Genomic DNA, 24,419 nt, shown 5'->3' on the forward strand with positions numbered 1-24,419 from the left:
AAGCAGCCTGGGTGACCTATGAAAACCACTCACCACTCTTGATGTGGAAAACCCTGCAAACCCATATAAGTCATGAGGCTCAAGTGTCTGTATTCACTTTAAGAATGTCCACGAATCTGCTCAGGTCATTGAGAGTTTTCCTATCCCAAAAGCCACATCTAAAAGATGTCACTTCAAAGAGGCAAGGTGGGGCTGGGTGTGGTGGCATGTTCCTTTATTCCCAGCATGTTGGATACAGGGAAGGGAAGATCTTATGAGCTTGAAGCCAGCTTGGTCTACCTAGTGAAAGCTTGACTCAAACTGAAAACAAAAAACAAAAACCCAGAGAGGTAGTGTGCGGCATTCTGGTGCTATAAGGGGGGTCGGAAAGTGCCCAGGCAGGACACCGGGTGGGTGGCCTAGAAAAAGTGCCGAGTATTTCCCACATATACTTAAAAATAAAGAGAGCTCTTCTGAACTTAAGCCTCTAGATACTGGTTCTCTAGCCTTCCAAATATCCAAATCACCAAGGTGCCCAAACATGCTACCATGCTTAACAGAGATCATGGTCAGATTAGCCCATACGTGAGATCCCCTGTCACATGGAAAGACCCCTCACTGGATGTGGTGGTTTGAATAGGAGCAGCTCTCACAGGCTCAGTATTTGAATGCTTGGTCATTAGAGAGCGGCACTACTTGATAGGGATTAGGAGGTGTGACCTTGTTGGAGGAAGTGTGTCACTGGGGGCAGACTTTGGGGTTCCAAATGCTCAAGGCAGGCCCAGCCTTTCTCCTTCCTGCTGCCTACAGATCTGGATGTAGAAGTCTCACGTACCTCTCCAGCACCATGTCTGTCTGCATGCTACCATGCTTCCCACCATGCTGGTAATGGACTAAACCTCTGAAACTGTAAGCCAGCCCCAATGAAATGCTTTCTTTTGTAAGAGGTGCCATGGTCGTGGTGTCTCTTCCCAACAATAGAACATTTGACTAAGACACCAGAAAAGAACAAATGGTGCCTAAGGCAGAGTTTGCACAGTAGAAAAAATAAATAGATATTCCCAAAGAAACAAAAAGTTATGACATGCAAACACATTCAAAACAAAATAAAAGCAAATAAAACTTGTTGTTGCTGTTTTAATTATTGTTCCTGGGCTGGAGAGATGGCTCAGTGGTTAAGAGCACTGCCTGCTCTTCAAAAGGTCCTGAGTTCAATTCCCAGCAACCACATGGTGGCTTAATTATTGTTCCTGGTGCTAGAGAGATGTTTCAGCAGTTAAGAGTGCTTATGTCTCTTGCAGAGGACTGAAGTTTAGCTCCCAGCCCCATGCCATCAGGCAGCTCACAAACACCTGCAGTTTCAGTCCCAGGGAATCCAATGCCCTCTTCTGGCCTCCATAGACACCTGTACTAAAGTGTACATAGTCGTACACAGATGTAACCAAAGATAACCAATCGGTTTTAAATGTGCTATTCTATTTTCCTTCCAAACCAGTCCTGTTTCCTCTATGTGAGATCTTGCACTGAGATGCAGACTCACCAGCGATGAGAAAAACAAACATGAACTTTAATATTGCCTCCCTTCCTCCTTTCTTCCCTGGCCAGTGAGAAGGTTGGGGGTAGGGATGCTGAGGCTTTAGTTACCCAAAGTGTATATAAACAATCACACACACATATCAATAATTCATACAGACTGGGAGAAAAATCATAAACTAAATGTTCTAAAGGTGACAGATACCACAAGTTTCACGAAAAGTATTTTATTAACTGCCTGGCATAAGTATGCAGGTTTCCCTCTTGAGAACATTCTGCAGCAGATTCATTCTGTGTGTGACGGGGTGGGTGCACATGTACCATGGGATGCATGTGCTAGTCAGAGGCCAACTTGTCTGGCTTGGTTCTCTTTTACCTTGTGGTTCCGGAGAAGGCATGTTTTCCTGCTGAGCATCTTACTGGCCCTTGATTATCTTTTCATCTGATTATAGCCCTACCTGCAAGGGAGACAATTTAACATTTTACCATGGTAGATCCACATTTCCACTTAAAGACTTGTTTTGATTTGTGTGTGCACATATGTGAATGCAGATATCATCAAGGGTAGAAGAGGCATCATGTCTCCTAGAACTGGAGTTCTAGGCAGTTGTAGCCATTCATATTGGTGCTGGGAACCAAAGGCAGAACCTCAGCAAGAGCAGTACATTGCTCTTAACCACCAAGTCATCTCTCCAGCCCCAGATTTTTTTTTTTGAATTGACGATTCTATTATTGTGTTTTTAGTGTCTCATCTTGTAATTGGCCAAGTCATATTCATTTTATGGTTATAGTAAAACTTGAAAATCTTTTCTCATATCTATCGTGGCTTGCCATGCTATTCTGTGTGGAATTCACACTGTACGAACAGGAATTCCCATAAATTCTGCTGTTCATAACGCTCATTGCTAATAACCTCAGGGCTAGGGCTGGGGCTCGGTGGTCAAGCGCTCGCCTAGCATGTGTGAGGTCTTGGACTTGATCCCTAACACAGCAAAAAGAACAACAAAGGTCCTTGTTTCTTTATGATTTCATAACTGCACTTTCAGGCTTCTTCTTGCTAAGAAGGGACTTCTGGTCTGAAGAATGAAGAGCAGGATGGGCATCCTACTCACTTCTGTATCTGTTGCCTGGAGAGAACTTCTTTCCTGGCTCCATACACTTCAGCACTGAGCGCTGTAGGGCTCATTTCGTTTCCACATGACCTCGGGTCCTGGATCTGCGCACCAGTGGGTGGCTGAGTTGGCACAGTGGGCGAAAGGAGTGTTTTAGAAAGCCATTCCTCTTCGAGATGACTTGCAATAATGTGATGTGATGTGTGCAGGAGTGTCTGCGACCCACGTGAACACATCTCCATAAATGCAAACACAAAGCCTAGTCCGTCCCCCCGTGCCTGCGGGACTCGACATTTTCACCTCACCTAGAGAAAGAGATGTGACTACAGTGGGCATGGGGGGAGGAGGGGAGATGCTCAGCCAATTGCAGTTAAAATAACTGACTTCTGAAATGTAAAATAGTTGGTGGACCTGAGGATGCATTTACGGATGGTGTTTGTGGATGCTCTTGGGCACTCAGGAAGATCCCACAAGTGAGGGATCCTGGGATCAAGCTTCAGAGACCACACGGTCTCTGAGAAAGAGCTGCAGCTCTTGGCACTGCAGAAACAGCCGTGTGGCTCATGGCCACAGGGAAGGCCAGGACTGCTCTCTGAGCAAACACAGCGAGGCATCCACAAGTCCAATCAAGCAAGGGGCAATGGTTTCATTGGCGGGTTCGAACAGAGGCAGCTGCAATCCTATGCACAGCAGCAGGTCCTGCTGCATCACTCTGGGCTTGCTGTCGCGGGTGCTAATCGGGAGTAATTGTGCCCTTTGTCCGTCACAACCCATCATCGTTGATGCACTGAGACATTTACGAGAAAGCAACCCATGACTCCCTTGGAATGACGTCATCAAGAAGCAGCCATTCTCTCATGATTAAAACATAGCTTTCGGTCTAAACTCAGGCTACTGAATGAAAGCTTCTGTATACACAGCACAAATACCTGACATCCACCAGGAACAGAGGGATGGGTGACTGCTCTGGGCTGGAAACGCCAGTTCCCACGAATGTTTGGTACATGAGCAATAGATACACTGGGAGAAGGGAAGGCAGTGGAATTTCTGTGTAGAGGCGAGAGCCCTTTGAAAAACCAAGCTACGCTCAGAAGCTAGAGGGAGGCTGGGCAGAGAGATGAAAGTGACAGATAGGGCCCAGATGAATGCTCTAGGAGCCCCGAGTGTGGCCAGGCCTGAAGCACTGTTTGTCTTCTGTTGAACACGAGTTCATTTTGTCCCTGACACGCTCAAGCCAGTTTCCCTGACTTTCTGCTCACTGCAGCGAGAAGAATGCTGATTGATGCGGCAGAGAATCAAACCAAGGCGAGAGGGAGATTTGAGTCTGTTACCATGGTGACCACAGCAGGGTCAAGCAAAGAAAGCTTTGCAGAAGACAGGGTCTGTTGGGACTTTGTTCCGCCTTTTGGTGCAGCAGATGGCAGACTGTCAGGGGGTGTGCTCGGTTTGGGGCAAATGGATCAGGATTTTACTAGCGCTTATCTGCTTACTTCTTTCATAAACCTGAGGACAGCGAACATTAGAGGTCCCAGCTTTCCTATGCCTGGAATGGGGAAAACGTGCTTACCTGAAATGTAAGGTTGTGTCTGTGGACTCCCCAGCAGAGGATGCTTCCTGACTAGTTGAGCCTTCCTGGCACCGCGGTCACAGGCATCAAAGCTGCTGCAATGTAAAATAGCCACATCTGTTGCTAGCATTCTTGCGATTTTCCCCCCTCCTTACCTCCTTTGAATGTCATCTCCTTTCTTGCTGTTAATCCTGAAAGATGCCATTGAAACTGTAACGACTGCAGTTACTTGAGTGACACTTCATTTTCATGTTTTCCACACGTCATCTTTCATCCCGACAGTAGGGACGCAGAGCAGGGCACACCCTGCTATGGTTTAGGATGTGTCCCCCTCAAATGTCTATATGTTGGAAACTGGATCCTCCGTTTCATTCATGAGGGGTGTGCTGGATAGTTTTATGTCAGCGTGACACAAGCTAAAGTCACCCGAGAGGAGGGGACCTCAGTTGAGAAAATGCCTCCATAAGACTGGGCTATAAGCAAGCCTGTAGCTCTTTCTGGTTTTTGAGACAGGGTTTCTCTGTGTAGCACTGGCTGTCTTGGAACTCCCAGAGATCCCCCTGTCTCTACCTCCCAAGTGCTGTGATTAAAAGTATGGGCCATTACTGCCCGGTTATGGACATTTTCTTAATTAGTGATTGATGAGGAGGGCTCAGACCATTGTGGGTGGTGCCACCCATGGGCTGGTGGTCCTGGCTTCTCTAAGAAAGCAGCTGAGCAAGCTATGATGAGCAAGCCAGTAAGCAGCACCCTTCTGTGTCGTCTGTTTCAGCTCCTTCCTCCAGGTTCTCGTCCTGTTGAGTTCTTGTCTTGACTTTCTTCAGTGATGAACAGTGATCTAGAAGAGTAAGCCAAATAAACCTTTTCCTCCCCAGTTTGCTTTTTGGCCATGGTGTTTCATCACAGCAGTAGTAACCCTAAGAAAGTGGTGTTTGGATGTGGCACCTCTGGGAAGGGAGCAGTCAGACTTAGATGAGGTCATTTGCATGAGGTCCACCCCCCCATGACATTACTAACTGAAAAGGCTGGAAACAGACCCTAGTTAGTAGGTTTGTTATGTATCACCTCATGAGGCCCCCACCAGAAGTGATACCATTGCCAGCCTTTAGAACCATGTGTATGTCCATGTGTCCGTGTCTGTGTGTGCATGTTTGAATATGTGTGGGCACCTCGCTTTGCAAGACTGAAAAAAAAAAAACTCCACCCACTTGTGTGCACGCATGTGGAGGTGGAAGTTGATGTTGGTTGTCTTTCTCCTCTGCTCTCCACTTTATACAGAGACAAAGGTCTTTCTCTGAAACTGAAGCTTGCCAATTCCAGCTAATTCAGCTAGCCAGCTCGCTCCAGGAGTCTCTGGTCTCTGTCTCCGGAGTGTATTGGGATTACAGATGGCTGCCATGCCTGCTCAGCTTTTACCTGGCTCTTGGGGACCTGGATTCCTGTCCTCATGCTTATGGGACAAGAACTCTATCCACTGCGTCATCTTCCCATCCAACTTTAATTCTTTACAAATTCATCAGTCTCATTCTTTTTACTATAGCAACAGAAAGAAACGAAGACACACCATGTTGCTGGCCAGCAAGAATTCATTTAGAGACTCAGGATCTGTCTACACCATTAGTATAAGCCAGGTAGAATGGCTTGCAGATGCGATTCTTGGTGAAGGAGAACCCCCCACGGGATTGCTTACCGTTAGGATTTTTGTTTCTCAGAAAACTTATGACAGCCGTATTATTGTTTTGAACTTCAGACCACAGTTATTTGTGTAAGTGAAGAATCTGCCAAGTATCTTGATAGGTTAGGGTGGGGACAACCCAGCCAACGCCCCACCTGAGGATGTCCTGGGATGTGGGCGGGAAAGTGTTCCTGGACTTCACCCAGTCTGGTCCCAAACCCAGACTTCACAAGAAGCTTGGATTAAGTAAAAGACACACACAGACACACACGCTTACAGAATTATGGGGCTAGGAAATAAGAATCATGTGAACAGCCTTCTTCTTTTCTTCTTCTTCTTCTTCTTCTTCTTCTTCTTCTTCTTCTTCTTCTTCTTCTTCTTCTTCTTCTTCTTCTTCTCTCACCATCCTTCCCCCTCCTCCTCTCCTCCTCCTCCTCCTCTTCTTCTTCCTCTTCCTCTTTCTTCTTCTGCCATTGTCTATCCTGTGAGAAGCAATGATCCCCACTTCATAAGAAGCATTCTGGTGACTCAGGAGAGAAATCTAAGCAGTTTATTTTACAACCTTGCAAGATAGATGTCAGCAAGTAAAAAGGCAAAATGGCTGGCATGTTGATTTGGCACAAAATGGAACTTTTATATGCTTAACTGAATTTGTCCGCCTCCTGATTCCTCGCTGGCAAAGTTCTTCAGGAGGTAAACCTTGCTGGTGTCCATTATTGTGCCCAGTCAGATCACCCATTCTATTTGTTCAGTGCACAAAGCCTTATCTAATGCATATTTGAGGGCTCAAGATTCCCCTCCAGTCTCTTCCTTTTTCTGGTACGTTGGCTCAGTGGCGTAGCAGACTGCCTGAAACTTTTCAACCCTGGGATGAACTGAGTCTGCAAGTTTAGACAAGCAGGCACCAGCTGCCAGCTAGGGAAGACAGGAGCCAAGTGTCTCCTGCTTCTCCATGAGTCTCTGGTGAGTTCTAAAATGCACCTCATATGGCAGGGGATGCTAATGTAATAAATAAATAATTATGGTAAGTGTTCGTCTCTATATTCTATGTACCTGTTTGTAAAGCTCAGAATTGGCTTTGGTTTGTTCGTTTGTTGTTTCGATTATCAGTGATTTAAGAAATTTACAGGGTCTAGAGAGATGGTTCGGTTGGCGAAGTGTTTACCATGAAAGCACAGACACCCGAGTCAGGATCCCCAGCATGCACATAAAACAGCCACACATCTATGTGTGTCATGGCATGTGTGACGACTAATCTTAGCTGCTAACTTGACTAAATCTGGAATCTACTAAAACCCAGGTAGCTGGGCAGGCCTGTGAGGGATCTTCTTGACTGGATCATTTGAGGTGGGAAGACCCACCCTGAGTTTAGGAGGGAAGAAAGAAGGAAGATTTTGCTTGCCCTCACTCTGGCTGGCAAGTCCATCTTTCCTGCTGCCGAGACATTCCCTCACTGCAGTAACACCAGACAGGCACTGCCATCGAAAGGGTGTCTGTGCCCGCCAACCAGGGAACAGACACCATGAATGCTCAGCCAGAGTCCCGACTGTAGTTGACATCTGAACTAAGCGCCAAGCTATGGTGAGACCTTGGACAAGTCACCTCTCCTCTGGGGTCTTCTCTCCTCTGTGAACGCTGGGATGACCAAGTGACAGAAAAGCAACAAAATGCAGCAAACTGCAACATACTGCCCTGGTCCCCAAGCACCAGGACTCTCAGAACCTGACAACCTGGTCCTTCCCATTCCCCTAAGCACCTCCTTGCCAAAGCTGAAAGATACCTGGTTTCAGATATTACAAACACGACCGGCTCCCTAAGTCTGTTGCTGGTCCTTTAAGAAATGCAATATTAGCAACAAGGGTTCTACTTAGAACAACTCCTGGGAACTGGTTGAGCCAGTCTAGTGAGAAACTGGGGGCACTTTCAGCTAGGGCCAGCCTCTCCCTACCTGCTTGTTCCTTCCTGGGCAGCTGCTGCTACCAGCTAAGAGTCAGGTGGGGTCACAGGAGAAGTCTGAACCAGCTGAAGCTGCCTGGGACAGCTCCCTGGATTCTGGCCTTGGCCAGGCTCACTGGGGCTTTAATAATACAATAAAACCCAGCTTCTAAAGCACACAAAGGCTTTTGGAAAGCAAGAGATAAAAGGGACTTTGTTCTGTTCCCGCTGAGAACAGTATATATCCATAGGTGTTCCCACAGACGCTGGTCCCTTGGCGGTGGCTGTGCTGGTCCCTGCTCCCCCAGCCCCCACACACATCTTGCTGTTGACTGAGAGCTATGGATGGCTTAGAATAAAAACAGCATCCGGTAGATGAGCTTTAAGAAGCACACACCGACAAAGGCAGATTGGAAGCCTCCTGGGCTTTTGTCTGCATTCCCCTCTTCCCTCAGACCGTGGGATTGTTGACCCTGCAGGGAGCTGTGTCCACTTCATCAGAAAGTCATTGTGGGCTCATGGTGACTCTGAATGCCGTTGGAGCGTGGGTGGCTGGAAAGACAAAGCCATCTTGGCCTCCTTGCCCTGTGCTGGAGGCTGCGTCGTGCCTGTTAGGGAGGCAGCCAGAGTCACACACCACAGGAAAGTCCCAAGATGTACATCCCTTGTCCTGTGACTCTGGGTGGCCCAACATCCCTTTTTCCCTTTGCAGACACCGAGCACATAAGCTTGGGTTTATGTAGCTGCCTTCTGCACAGTTGTCTCCTTCCATTTTATCCTTCTGCCTAGTCCAAACTGGAAGATGGCGTTAGCCCCGGTACTCATCCCAGCCCATGTCTAATACTACAGAGTAAGAAACAGGAGGCAGAGGGACAGAAGAGACGCCCAGCTAGTAATGCCACAAGCCTTAGACCTGTGCTCAGATCCCCACCACATGCCTTAAAGCCAGGTGGGCACATCTAGCAGAGACAGATGGATCTCCAGAGGTCACTGGCCAGCCAGTTTCCGGGAAAGAGTGTCTCAAAAAATTAAGTGTAGAGCAACTGAGGAAGTCAGTCTCTGACTTCCATATGCATGTACGCACATATGAACACACACACTACACACCCTTATATCCCTCCACACGTGTGTAAGAAACAGGAGCCAGAGAGCTGGTGATGGGGCCAAGAAAGCTAAGCTGGTGTCATATGGGGGTAATCAGAGTCTTGCGCTCCTTGCTCTGCCTTCAACAAGAAAAAACTTTATTCTTCATCCATTTGTCATCTTGCAGAGGGTGGGTCCTAAACTGCTGGAGGAAGAGAAAGCCTCTGTCTAAACTGCTAAACTGCTCTGGATTGAAAAAAAACCCGGCAGTGAGCCGGGCGGTGGTGGCACACACCTTTAATCCTAGCATTTGGGAGGCAGAGGCAGGCGGATCTCTGGTCTACAAGAGCTAGTTCCAGGACAGGCTCTAGAGAGAAAGCCTGTCTCGAAAAAACAAAAAAACAAAACAAACAAAACAAACAAACAAACAAAAAACCAAAAAGAAAAAAGAAAGAAAGAAAAAGAAATTCTGCAGTGACTGTACAGAAAAGTATATAGATTGGATGCTATTTGCTTATGTGTGTGAGAGTATATGTGTGTGTATGTGTGTGCTGTACAACACGACATTTAAAGATATTTACACATCATGGAATTAGCTAATGAAATATTAGCTTTTTTGCTTTATACAAATACCATTTTTGTGATACTATTCAACATCCACATTGCCCTTTTCCCCCAGTCCATAATATACTGCGGTCTATTCAGCAGCCCTCTTGAACTTATTCTTCTTAATTGGAGTATATACCTTTGACCTGCTTTCCCCCTCTCCCCCAGTCCTACCCTTCGCTCTGTCCAACCCACTGAAAACTGATGGTGCCCAACCCAGGATCTTGCAACTGCTTCCAGGCAGTCAAGGAGTTACAGCATTTCCACAGTACCCTGCCTGGTTGATATCTTTGGCTTCTTCCTGGATAGCTTCTAGGCATTCTGGGTAGAATCTTCCCCCAGCTATTCTGTCGTGTAGTTCTGCTCCCTGCCCTGGACTGCTCTCACACCTTAGCATACGTGTTCAGCCCATCCCCGTTGATTGTGGAAAGCTTGTTCTACTATTGAGATGAATATATTCTACACCTTCAGGATTCCATACTCCAGATGGATGGCTTCACCTTCCTGTTCTAAACTGCTGAGGTTTCCTGTAGCTTATGGTATCAAGCCTAAAGTCTTGATGCTGTTATTCAAAGTTTTATTTATTGGCCTTGTTCTATATCCAATTATTTACATATCAAATACTAGTTTGACCTGTTTTTTTTAATTTTTGTTTTTTTAATTTATTTTTTATTTTTTGACTTGTTATTAATAACAACCCAACATGTGACAGTCATTTTTAACTCTTACTTTAAGAAGTCCTCTTTTGATCCTCCCCCTCCTCTTGGCACCATCCAGGCTAAGCAGGACTTCTGGAATGCTGGTCTCTGTCAAACTGAATTTGCAATTAGCTGTCAATCAGTCACCAGGAAAAGAGGAATGAGGTGTGGCCATCAGACCACATGCAGGCTTGGACTGCAGCTGGCAAGACATCAAGTTCCAAGTAGACCCAGTGCAGGCTGCCTGGAGGCACTTGTTCTTTTCCTTATGAATGACCCTTGCTGTGTGTCCGCCCCTTTCCTCCCCAGCTGATTCTAGCCACTCTACAGTTTCTGTTTCCTAACAGCGTTGGCTTCTGTGGCTTCAGCTCTCCTTAGACCCTCTAGTTCCACTTTTACCACATGAGACACCTGCTCCAAGTTTTTGGGCACCTGCCTGGGCTGGTGGTTCTCTCATTTCAGCTTCTCAAAGAGAATTTGGTCTACATAGCTCCTCTTTTTCTGCTGGTTCAAGTCATGGGCCTCAGGCTGCCCAAGAGTGAACCATGCCCCTTGGCTTAGTCATTTAACCGTGGCTTCTTGAAGATGGCCAAGGTTCATCTGTGGAGACCAGAGTTGCAAGGGAAGCTTCGTCTCCACAGGGCAGCCCTGGGTGTGTAAATCCCATTACAAAGACTCTTTAGCCTGATGGTGATAACACCCCCTCTACATGTCTCTTCTTATTCTTTTCTTATCTTCTCTACCCATGAGATTGTATTCTTGGTTATTCATGTTGGATATGTCTTTTAACACTTAGATATCCACCCCAACGGATATACAAATCACAACCCCAAAACACAAAGATGCAACGCCATGCAACTCATTCAAAAGATCATAACTCTTCAGCTACTGAGTCCAAAGATGCTGGAATGGATGCAAATGCCAGGTGAAGAAGTCCAAGGCTTCCTTGTGAAAATGAACAGTGACTCAAAGAGGGATGCAAGCGAGCTGATGAAGAAAACAAGGAAATAAATTAAGGACCCAGAAGAGAAAACTAAACACAGATGACAAAGCCAGCAAAGAAAGAAAAAAAAAGAAAAGGTTTTGAAAAAAAAAAAAAAGAAATATTGTAAATCAAAAATGCAATGACTTGGAGAAAACACAGAGGAAATGGCCAGTGACAGCTGTCAATCACCAGTAGACTGGACCACGCCCAGCAAGAATATCGGAGCTAAGAGACAAGGTCAAGAGATGGACTACATCTATAAACAGACAAATAAATCAAGTAACCCTTACCGTAAACACCCAGGACCTTGGACATGAGTAAGAACAACTCTGGAAATTCATGGTACAGAAAGAGCTGAGATAAAACTAAAGATGCAGAAAGTCAATGAAACGGTAGCAGAAAATTCCCCAAATCTAAGTAAGAACGGGACATCTAAGAACAGGAGCCATTGAGAAATAGGCATGACCCAAGGGGAACATTTTCCATGGTACATTATAGTACAAATGACAAAGGTCACAAAACAAAGAGGCAGAATTAGGAGCTGAAAAAGAAAATGTTAACTCATTTGTCAGGAAAATATATCAAATGACACCAGATCTGAGAGCCAGAAAAACCTGGTTCTGAGAGCCAGACAAACATAGAGCAGTGTTTCAAATAAATAAATGCCAACCAGGATGGCGAGGTCCAGTGGTGTTAGCCTACATTTGCAGAGAAAAGAAGGCATCAAGACAAGTACAAACCAAAGCAATTCATGAGCATTAGACCATGCAGAAGATGCTTAAAGGGTGCTAAACACAGAAGGAGACGCTCAATCATAAAGCACATAAGAAGGCATTTCATGAGAAGAGTAAGGACACAAAGGAGAAAAGTTAGTCCTGCCTGGCTCAGTAAACCAGCACCTCCCCCTTCCTCCATCTTAGTTAGGGTTTCTATTGCTGTGATGAAGCACCATGACCAAAAAGCAAGTTGGGGAGGAAAGGGTTTATTTGGTTTACCCTTCCCCATCACTGTTCATCACTGAAGGAAGTCAGGACAGGATCTCAAACAGGGCAGGAACTTGGAGGCAGGAGCTGTTGCAGAGGCCAGGGAGGGCTGCTGCCTACTGGCTTGCTCCTCATGGCTTGTTCAGCCTGCTTTCTTATAGAACCCAGAACCACCTGCCCAGGAATGGCCCCACCCACAATGGACTGGGCCCTCTCCCATCAATTACTAATTAAGAAAATGCTTTGCAGGTTTGCCTATAGCCCGAGCTGATGGAGATAGTTTTTACATTGAGGTTCCCTTCTCTCAGATGACTTTAGCTTGTGTCAAGTTGACATAAAACTATCCAGCACACTCCCTGTCTTATCCAGGGTTTCTATTGCTGTGACAAAAAAACATGACCAAAAAGCAAGTTGGGGAGGAAAGGATTTATTTGGTCTACACTTCCACATCACTGTTCATCACTGAAACAAGTCAGCTCAGGAACTCAAACAGGGAAGGATCCTGGAAGCAATAGCTGATGCAGAGGCCATGAAGGGGTGCTGCTTACCGGCTTGCTTCCCCTGGCTTGCTCAGCCTGCTTTTGTATAAAGCCCAAGACCATTAGCTCAGAGATGGTACCACCCACTATGGGCTGGACCCTCCCTCACTGATCACTAATTAAGAAAATGCCTTACAGCTGGATCTCATGGAGGCATCTCCTCAACTGAAGTACCCTGCTCTCTGACAACTCTACCTTGTGTCAAGTTGACACACAAAACCAGTCAGTATACTTCCCCAATATGAAAAGGGGAGAAATAAACAAATAAAACAACAGCAACAATAATGCAACTATCATCAAACTGAAATTACCAACAAATTTATAGGAGTCAGCAAATGTCTTCCAAAAAAATTCTAAATGTAAATGATGTTAGCTTTCTAATTAAAAGATGCAGACCTGGCTTATATTGAATCTGTATTTAAAAACTTGTGGTAGCTTGAATGAGAAATGGCCTCCACAGTCTTGAGCATTTGAATATTTGATGCTGAATTGGTGATGCTATTTGGGCAGGTACGGATGCTACACGGCCTTGCTGGAGGAAGTGTGTCACTGGGGGAGGATTTGAAATTAAAATCCTGCAACAATTGCTAGTTTGCTTTTTCTGCTTCATGCTTGTGGTTGAGCTGTGAGCTCTCAGCATGTCTGCTGCTTGCTACCATATCTCTACCCTGCCATGACAGACTCATCCTTCTGGAACCGTAAACCCAAGTAAACTCATTTTTCTATTAGTTGCCTTGGTTGTGGTGTCTTATCATAGCAACAGAAAAGCAACTAATACAAATATACATGAATATATAATATAATATATATGCACACATATATTGTCTTAGGGTTTCTATTGCTGTGAAGAGATACCGTGTCCATAGCAACTCTTATAAAGGAAAACATTTAATTAGAACTGGCCTACAGTTTCAGAGGTTTAGTATATTATCATCATGGTTGGACATAGTGCTGGAGAAGGAGCTGAAAATGGAGAAGAAGCTACATCTTGATCCCACAGGCAACAGGAAGTGGTCTGTCTCACTGGATGTAGCTTGAGCATATATGAGACCTCAAAGCCCACCTCCACAATGATACACTTCCTATAACCCACCATACCACACCTACTCCAACAAAGCCACATCTCCCATTAGTGCCACTCCCTTTGGGGGTCAATATATAAAGTAGAAGGAAGATTATATGGGGGAGAGGTCTAAAAAGAGCAGCAGAGAAGCAAGAGAGGGTAATGAGGAAAGAAAGACTACGTCACAGTGTTCCTCGTGTAGATTCTAGATTCAACTATATATGTGTGAAATATTTGAAAATAGGACATTGGTTCTCAGCCTATGGGTTGTGCCCCTTTGGGAGTCAAATGACTTTACACAGCAGTTCCCTAAGACCATCTACATTATCAGATATTTATATTATGATTCATAACAGTAGCAAAATTAAAGTTATGAAGTAGCAGTAAAAATAATTTTGTGCTTGGGGTCACCACAACATGAGGAACTATATTAAATAGTCACAGCGTTAGGAAGGTTGGGAACAACTGAAATAGGAAAATCACACATTTTCTGTATGAAAGCAGGGAAGACTATTTGGGGAAGGAAGGAGACCAGATAGAGGGGTAGTTGGGACACAGGAGAGGGTGAGATGAACAAAGTACAACGATATTCATGAATAAAAATACCATAAATTATTCTGCATGATAACTGTAAGTTAATAAAAAAGAAAAAAAAAACAGTAGTTTTGAGTTAGACATCAGTGGACGCCCAGACAACATTATCTGGCAACCATAGGAGACATGTTCCTTTCAAGTCCACAGGCTAGACCATGTGTCCTGATTCAAAATTTGCCGCAATATGCTTAAAAAAGAGAGAAACCCTCCAAAAATACCTTGTCTGACTATAATGGAATGAAACTGAAAGTCAGTAATAGAAGGAATCTTGGAAAATTCATTAATTTGAAAGGTTAAGCATCACGCTCTTAATTATCCAGTGGGTAAAAAGAGAATTGAAAAGGATGTCAGAAAATAAGCCACAGATAAATGAAAACAATAACAACAAAGCGTGATATTCTGAACCTTGTGGTGGATGTAACCAAAGAAGCACTGATGTGATCCTTAAATCTGTAAAGCACATACAATAGAGATGAGAAAAGGCTCTAATTAACACCCAGGAAGGGCTGGCCAGATGGCTTTATGGGTAGAGGGGCTTGCCACCAAGTCTGACAACCTGAGTTCAATTCCTGGGACCCACATGGTGGAAAGAAAGAACTGGCCCCTCCCAGTTGTCTTCTGATCCCCACGTGTGAGTTAACACGTGCGCTTACTTGAACTTGGTGCGGACGTGACCCTAAAGTACAGTGAGAAAAGGAGTGAGAAGGTGAGACTTGGAATGGGTTCTCTGCTTCCCTATGTCCTTGGCCTTGAGTGAGTGGCCTTGCTTCTCTGAGCCTTGGGTTTATGAGGACACAAATGACCTTAGTCCTAACCCTGTCCCAAGGTCATGGCAGCAAACAGAAAGTAAAAGTGAGTGCTGACTAAGAGCCACACGAAGTTAGTCTTCACAGCGGCGGCAAGAGATGCAGGGTGGGGGATGAGAATGGTGGCGTCATTCCAGATGGAGCTGCTGTCTCCGGCCTCACCGTGGCTGTTGCCTTTAACGGCCTGGGAAGGATGGCGCTGTCTCCAGAACCCAGGAGATTACTGTTGTTACTGTGTTTGTTTGTATTGCCTTCTTTTTGAGCATTTTTACTTGGGCAGCCCATTGTTCCGCTTTTGTGCTTTTGTTTATTTAGGTGTGTAATATGCATTGTGTGTGGAGGTGTATCACACTCAGGCTTCAGACAAGCATCGGTAGTTGGGGATTAAAGTCTTACACAACCTCACGGCCCTGACTATTCTCCTAGCAACGATACAACGCGGCGGAGAAACCTGATGTCAGCCAGACCTGGATGTGAATTTCACTTTTGCTACTCGTTCTGTATGAGACTGGGCACGCCACAGCACATCTCTGAACCTGTTTCTTCATGCATAAAACAGACTTCTGACTTGACTTGGGTTTTGTGAGGCCAAAAGGAGACAGGCCTTAGCTCATGGTGAAGCGCACACTAAGAAGTTAGTGAAGCTAACTCAGGCAGCGGAGTCTAGGCAATGGGCGATGCAGGTCAGACCCCACTGGGAATCTGAAGTTGGTGAAGCTGGCTGCTACACCGGGGGAAGGAAAATGTCCTAATAGTTCTCAGGCTCTCACCCACGCCAAGTGTCCTCACAAGTCTGAAACAAGTACTAATTCATACTTATACAGGATGAAACAGGCGCACAGAGATTAGATAACACGCGTGAGACCCACATTGGAATCTAGGTCTGACTGGTTTTTGCATCACGGTGCTCGTTTTATTCATGTGGTCCCTGCTAATGTGTCTTGCTAAACTTGGTAAAACCTGGTAAAATTTCCTTTCCTGCCAGCCTGTCTTGCATCAGGCCCATAAAAAAAAATAGGTCTTCCCTTTATCATCAAGTGACTTTGTCTGTCGAATCCAACTCCTCCCATACCCAGCCACCCTCTGCATTCATGTGTCTAAGCTCCACTGTCTGAAGCCAAGGTTGGGTTGCCCTGCGATGGAACTCCGTGGAAGTGTCCGCAGGATTGCATGTGGTTGGACCAGGTGAATAGTCTCCCACCTGTACACAGCTTTCAATCATCGGTTCAAATGCCCCTGTCACTTTTGAGTTCTCTTACAAGATGAACTGGTTTTTTTTTTTTCTCTTTGCCTTCTCCCTATCCTCATTCAGACCTCCTCTATGCTCCCCACTATTTCCAAACTGACACTCTTTTTGTCCATCTGTCTTCCGGGGTTAATTTCTCTTTGCCCCATCTCGAAATTTCCAGCCTCAATTGATACATTTTTAGGGGCCCAGAGAGGTAGCTGAGCAGTTAAGAGCACCTGCTGCTTTTGCAGAAGACTTGAATTTAGTTCCCAGCACCCACGTGAAGGCTTGAAACTGTTCATAACTCCAATTCTGGGAAATCTGACCACCCTCTTCTGACTTTCCCCTCAATGAAACAGTCAAATTCAAGCTGCAAGATTATGCAGGAAATTGGAAATTCATCCTAGTGAAATGCTGTTTTTCATTTACCTGCTGTTCTAGTCAGACTTTCTATTGTTGGGATAAAAACAACGTGATCAAAAGCAACTTAGGGAAGAAAGGATCTTACACTTGGGTAACACCTCACCAAGGAAGGAAGTCAGGGCAGAAACTCAAGGTAGGAACCTGGAGGCAGGAACTGAAGTAGAGGCTGTGAAGCGATGCTGCTCGCTGTCTCGCTCCCCTTGACGGGCTCAGCCTGCTTTCTTTTATACCCCAGGATCACTGGCCCAGAGTAGACACCACCCGCAGTGAGTTGGACCCTCCTACATCAACAACTAATTAAAAAAAAAAAAAAAATATATATATATATATATATATATATATATATATATATATTCCCTCAGATCACTCTACAGGCTAATCCAAGTCTTATGGAGACATTTTCTCCCTCTTCCAATGAACCTAGCCTGTTAAAAGCTGAGAAACAAACAAACACAAAACAAACCCTCAACCAAGACAATTTTGTTTTATTTGCAGGGCTGAGGTTCAAACTCAGGGTCTCTACCATGTTAGCTAAGTGCTCTGCTACCGAGCTTCACCCCAGCAGAAGGAATTAAATGAACTAAATTTGGGTATCGGAGTCTATTACTGTTTATGAACACATTAAATAATAAGATGGGTTCTAGTGACTCTCCCTAACCAAATGGCCTTGATAAAGTATGGTAGCTGGCTTGCTTCTGATGATATTGGGAAGGGTTCCAAGGGTTTATATTAAGGGTTGACATGGCCATGTTTGGTTTAGAAATACATTTAACGGCATGAGGGAAGACAGGTTCAGGCTTCTGGGAGGTAGAGCCACGTTGGGCTCTGTGTCTGGACTCTGGGTAAATGAGGACCATGGAAGGGACTAGGGGGCAGTGGAGAGTTACTGAGATTTCTTCTGACTGGTGCTGAGGGCGGTGTGGGGATGAAGTGAGGAGAGAGACTCATGCTTCAATGGAGGAAATAACTTGCTGACAAGTGAGGTGCAGAGAGCTCTGTAGAAAGGCTGGGTGAGGCGAGAAGCCAGGAAGGGCATCTAAGAACATTCCTTTTCTTCTTCACGGGTGGCTCAGACGAGGAAGCCACACTTCACTTCTGTGACTGGCACATTTCCTTCTGAGTGTTGGCTCTGGGTTTCATAACTTCTCTATAGAACCCGGATTTCTTTATATTTTTGGTTTCTCCCTCTTTCCTGACTTCCTTGGCAATCCCTAGGAGCCTTAGTGAGGCAAGTCTTAGTATCGCACCTGCTGCAGGACCTGGGACACCGAGGCCTGTTCCTACAGTGGGGTATCCGGTGTGCTCAGCCCCGGGGGCCATTTTGATGCAGACAATCTCTGTGCCTTGGGGCTCTGTGGGCCAGAAGGTCTCTTCTTGCCTTTCCCAGGAGCCTATTGCTCCCCTCAATCCAAAGAACTTCACATTTAGAAATAATAGCACAGTTCTTTCAGGGGCCCCTCAAAACCCCACTTTGAGGTGTTTGGCAGTGTCCACTAGTGCCAAGTCTGTGCGCACCCTTTGACCTGGTAACTCTACTCCTAGCTATAGGCCTGGCAGAAACATGTACAGTTCACATATTCACCAAAAGTCAGTTCTTACCGTTGCATTATGGGCAATGAATTATTGATAAAGAAATATGTAAATTGAAGACAGTCCAAATGCCCTCTGGTTGTTGAATGGGTAGAATAGGGTATAGACCCATAATGGGACATTATGCAATAATGGGAATGAACCATCTCCGACCACACACCAATATAACATTCAGTGAGAGAAACTGAACTCAATAGCATACTTACTACACACATCCTGCTTACACAAAAGGGTGAGAGAGGTTACATGGATGTAGACATGAAGGGCCTTCGGGGTTCTTGCTGTATACTATGTATCCGGCTTCTGCTTCCCTGAGTATATTCTACTCATGAACATTCAGTAGGCTGCAATACATGCATATTTGATGTATGGTATATATTTTTTTTAAAGTTAAGGTGAGTCTGTATTTTTGTTGGGGTAGTGAAGGTATTTGCTGCTATCATGCAAAGTCTGTGGGTTTCACCGGTAAATACTAGAGGGCGTTACTCTAGGTGGAGCTGGCAGCTGTGCCAGCTGATCCTGATTTGCCTGGGTGCCGGAGCACACCTGTGCAAGCCAGCGCTTACTGAGGGGCTAGCCTGGGGCATGGCCTGCCTCAGGTGCAGGCAGGAAGGGTGCCTTGGTTGCTGGGAATTTAAAACAGTCGTAAAACGGCATGGAAGTCCATTGTTTTTTGTGTTATTACTCCTCACTAGAAATCCCTTACAGTATCAGTGGCAAAAGCACTCCGCCCTTTCCCAATACATAATCTTTATTCTAAACCTTAAACAATTGCCAGGCTAAATGGGGCCTGTCTGTTGGCTCCACAGGGGTCACTCCTGGTCAGCCCTCAGTAGGTCAACAGTGGAGATATGAGCTCTGATTTTAAGGTTTGTGTATTGGGTTGAGGGCCGAGGCCAGCCCTTTTGCTACAAAAATCTTATTTAAACTTCATAGCTGTGTGGGTGAAGTTATCATGTCCACGTGACTGGTGAGGAGACTGAGGATCATGTGGTTTAACGGACCTGCCCTGAGTCTCGCGGCCAGCGAAGAGGAAATGAGGAAGGACAGCAGCCTAAACCCTCAGCTCAAAGCCTGGGTCCCCACTAGACTCCCATTCCTTGGCAACAACTGGCTCATGGACGCCTATAACATCCACTCACTGAGTGGATGGGTAAAGGGGTGAAGACTTGAGCCAGGAGGGTGGGGGTGTCTGCGAGACTCTAGCCTCTTAGTGAAGCTGTTTTGGGGTTCCAACTCCTCATGAGCCTCTTTCCACCAAACCGTAAAGTGAGGCCTTTGGAAGACATGCCTACTGTCTCCCTGCTGACTGACTCACACTCATGGCCTACTTCGCACAGGGATTTAAAGTAGATTTTCTTCCTCTTTTATTCTCTCTTATACATTACATCCCAACTGTAGTTTCCACCCACCCTCATCCACTCCCCCTCCATTTCCCTTCAAAACAGAGCAGGCCTCCCAGGCATAGCGACTGAATAAGGCATAACAAGTTATGCAATAAGACTAGGCAGAAACCCTCATATCACGAGCAACCCAGTAGGAGGAAAAAAGGTATCAAGAGCAGGCAAAAGAGTCAGACACAGACACACACAGACACACACAGACCCACACAGACAGACAGACAGACACACACACACACCCTGCCCATTCCCACTTTTACGAGTCCCATAAGAACACCAAGCTACACAACCATATATGTTAGGACCTGACACAGACCCGTGCAGGGTCCGCCATTGTCGCTTCAGTCCGTGTGAGCCCCTGCGAACCCTGCTTAGTTGACTCCGTAGGCCGTGTTCTCTGGCCCCTATAGTCCTCCCTTACCCTCTTCTACAGGGCTCCCCTGACACTGCCTACTGTTTGTTTGTGTGTCTCTGTATCTGTTCCCATCAGTTGCTGGTGAAGCAGGTTTTGTACTCCCATTACACATGAGGAAACTTAGACTTGACCACCTGAGAGACAAAGCAATGGTCAGGAAGCTGATCAGGCTGTGGGGTTAGGAATGAGGAAGACCAGCATTCAGGCCCCCTCCTGCTTCACAGCATAGAGCTGACAACATCTAACACCTATGGGTGCCAGTTTTGCGAAGTAGGAATGTGATGAGATGGAATTTAGTAGGGTATAGCTCAGAGGCTGCTAAGCTCTGTGCCTACAGGAGCCGGGACAAGGAGCTCCATGGGCCTGGCTACTCAGAGACCTGTTTCCTGCTTGGATGCCCCTGATGGGGCCAAGGCGAGGGCCTAGCCTCTACTTTCAGGCCTTCATTGACACATCACATCATTCTCTCCACCAGCAATTCTGGAGTGCCTGTGACTTTCCAGCATGGATCTATGTTCTTTCTGCAAACACTGATGAAACATGGTCCAAATAACAACATGTCAGCTTCTAGGAATCCCCTTCCACCAATTATGAGGCTGACGAGGTTCCTGACAGCTCACAGCCCTTCAGGTGTGTACCACCGAAAGATTTCAGCCTGCAAAGAAAGCTAGTTCAGTAAAAACGGCGAACGTGTATGTTACAATATTTCTTGCTATTCCTCATTGAACGTATTCAAGGCAGGAAGTTCATCATTTAGTCAAGCAACAAACCCAGTAGCGTGGTGCCCTTCAGACTAGATGGAAGGAGCAGCAGATGTGGGCTCAGCCTTTACTCCGGGGTTTGCAGTCTCAAAAGGCGGACCTCAAGTTCAGAATCCTTTCAACAAGCCAGTGCCCCCCTACCGGGGTCCTTTGGCTATGTGGCATTTCTCGCTCCCACTGGGTCCACCTTTCCTGTTCCTCCCTTCCCTGCCCTCCCTCTCCGCTGCTCTTCCCTACTCGCTTCCCCTCTCCCCCAGGCTTCTGCACAGACTCAGGTATGCCCGCCTGTTTTCTTTGGGCTCCCCTGAAGGAACACTTGAGATTCTTTGTGGCGGCACACCTCATTTTGTACTGATCTGGTGCTGCTGGTGTGGGCCCCCAGCTGCCGGCTTGTGTGTGTTCCTGGTTGTTTGGAGGTCATTCATGTTTATTTGCTTGGATGGAAGAACAAGGACAATATGAGAACAGACATGATCGAGAGGACTCTTGTGCCAGAAGGAACCCTGGCTCATAAAACCAAAGTCGTATTAACTCAATATGGCAGGGAGGGAGCAATGGCAGGGTTGGAGGTCAGAGCCGAGCAGAAACAGAACTCGGCAATAAAGCCTGCATTCTATAAAGACCTGGCACTTCTTGGACAAATAAATGTGTAGAGTGGCACTATATGGATTTCAGTCTTAGAACATGGGCTTCCTCACCCTCTCGGGGTAGAGCAAGTTCTCTCTCTGGTCCAGTGTCCTGCAGCCTTGTTTGGGAGGAGCAGGGCTGAGGAATCTGTTCTCCTTTCCAGCTCTGCCTCCACCTCACCTCTGCCTTTAGGTTCTTGTGTTTTAGGAGTGGAGATGAAAAAGTCATCCAGGGTTGGGTAGGAAGCAGATGCCAGCTCTCCTCTCCCTTGCCCAGGAAAGTCTTAAAAGAGGAGGGCTTCTGGGTATGGCCAAAGGGAGGAAGAAAGATGCTCGGAGGAGGATGGGCTGTGAGGAAACATGAGGTGGAGGACCGGCTGTGAGGAGACATGAGGAGGGGTATGAGAAAAAGACCATCAAACCAGGCGGGGAGCCGGGAGGACTGAGATCTCAGAAACAGATCGCCAGTGGAGAAGCTGGCCAGGGGGGAGAGACTGGGAGAGACTGGGAGGACTGCAGTTGTCCAGAGAGGAGGAGCCCCAACCCTCTCTGGATAGTGAAGTCCAGACCTTGGCTAAGGCGGTGACAGAGGAGGATGCAAAGATTTAGACCAGAAATGGTTTTAAGGTTGGGCCTGGTGGCTCAGGGCTGTAATCCCAGCTCGTTGGGAGTCTGAAAGCAAGAAGATCAAAAGTTCACATCCTGCCTGGGCTGTATACCAAACTCAAGACCTCACTCTGAGCGACTTAGTGAGAACCCGTCTCCAAACACCATGTAAAGGCTGCTGAGCTGCTGAGCTCCTAGCTCTTCTCCTAAAAGCTCCCAGCCCTCCTCCTAGTTCTACTTCCTACCTCAGAAATGCATTCTCTGCATCTACTGTGTGTCTCTGACTAGCTCCTTGTTCCAGGACAGAAGAATCTGGACATCCCAGGGGGTCCCACTGAACCCTGATAACCACTAGTGTCAGTTCCTGAGTCAGCCAGCCAAGAGGATTCAAGAAAGCCATTGTCATATAAAGTCCCAACTTTCTAGGCATAGGGCCCCTGGGCTTCTACCCTTTCTCGTAGCTCTGGTGCACTCCCTTATCAACTTTCTGCTTCTTCAGCAAGGAAGGTAAAAACAGGGCTGGGGGTGGAACTCAGCAGGGGAGCACTTGCTGAGCATGCAGGGAGCCCTGGGCTCCATCCTTAGTCTCACAGAAAAAGATAGAACACTAATCCTGGCCAACGGAGCCAAAGATTCCTCGGTGGCTTGGAAAGTCCAGGCTGGGGAAGCTGAGGAGCACACCCTGAGGCCTGGGAAACCGAGGAGCACAGTCTGGGACCTGGGCACAGCACTACCACAGAAAGACTGCACAGATTTTCTGAGACTTCTATACCAATATTGCAGGATGCCCCTGCAGAGCCTTGCATTCCATACAGAAGCCTCACTAAGCCTTTAGATATGCATAACTGTCTTCTGTTTTTTGAAGACAAGCCACCCTTTGTTAAGGGTTATGATGCCAATGGCCTGACCTGTGCTGAGATGACTCGGAGGTATTGCAGAGTGAGTTGAGGCGCGGGGAGGGGGGACTTGTCCTCCTTGATTCTCTTTACTGAGTGAGGTACAGTGGGTTTTGTTTCTGCACAGCTGAGAAACTGGGGTGTGCTTATTTGGCTGTTAACTTGAGGGGACTCCTGAGCTGAGAAAGGTCATATCTGTCTTATCTACCCACTGTAGAGACCTCGATATGTAGATAATTGAGAAGAAGGAACGTGGTCCATATAAAGATAGGAAGGATCATGGGGGTGCGGTGGAAAGAAAAGTCAAGATGGCCTGTGAGTCCACGCCTGAGCATGGGACTTTTGGCTCCTCAGACCTCCCCATTGACTAGTTCCCATCACCCAGAGTTCTCATATTCTCTGAGGACTCCTGCACATGCCATTAGGAATCGGTCCGTGGTGTTTATGGGTGCCCTTTACTCGTGTTCTGCTTCCTGGAAGGATGCAACAGCAAGTGTGAGTTACTAGAGAGACACACAGAGTTTGTGGGTGTTTGGGGGATGTGCTTCGTGGTCCGTAGGAGTCTTATTTTCGATTGACAGCAGCTGTTTACAGGATGAAGGATGGCAGCAGGGTGGAGGGAGCCTAGCCAAGCTCTTGAGAGAGAGAAAACCCTGTTTCTCTGTTTGGTGGTGACTGCCTCCCAAGAGGGAGATTACAGTGTCTTGGATCCTGAAACATAGGAAGCTAGAAACATGAAGAAATAAAACCCAGGTTATATTTTTTCAGCGTTCCTTTTCATTAAGCCTCTGTTTCTTGGAACAAACACAGCAGATGCTCGGACCCTGAAGATAACGCTAATTGAATTCTACATGGTGGAGCGTGAGGTTCTTAATGAGATCTGCGGTTTGTGGGGCAGGGCCTGGGGCTTGGAGTAAGAGAGCAAGGAGAGGAATAAGCTTCCGGGGTGCAATTCTCACATGTGAAAATGAACTTGCCAGCACTGCCCCGGAGAATTCTGGGAATCACTGCATCTCTCTCAACATGAGGGAGAAATTCAATTTACTGATAGGTAGGAAGCAGGAATGTGAGGCAATTTCAAAGTCTCAGGAGCAAAGATTCGAACATCAGGAGTGTTTTAGGTCCTACGCATGCTTCTGAGAGCCCTGACAATGTGGATTGTATCTGCCTGTAATTAAGTTGGTGCCTGGCTTTACCTTGGGGAACTAAGAGGGCTTGGAGACTTCTGCCAGAATACCTGGGCTATGCTGAGCTCCTGACAGAAAAAAGAAAAAAAAAAGAGTAATTCACTGTATCACAAATACCCGGGGCCCACA

This window comes from Chionomys nivalis, chromosome 18, assembly GCF_950005125.1.
Source record: "Chionomys nivalis chromosome 18, mChiNiv1.1, whole genome shotgun sequence".
In the NCBI taxonomy this organism is placed as follows: Eukaryota; Metazoa; Chordata; class Mammalia; order Rodentia; family Cricetidae; genus Chionomys; species Chionomys nivalis.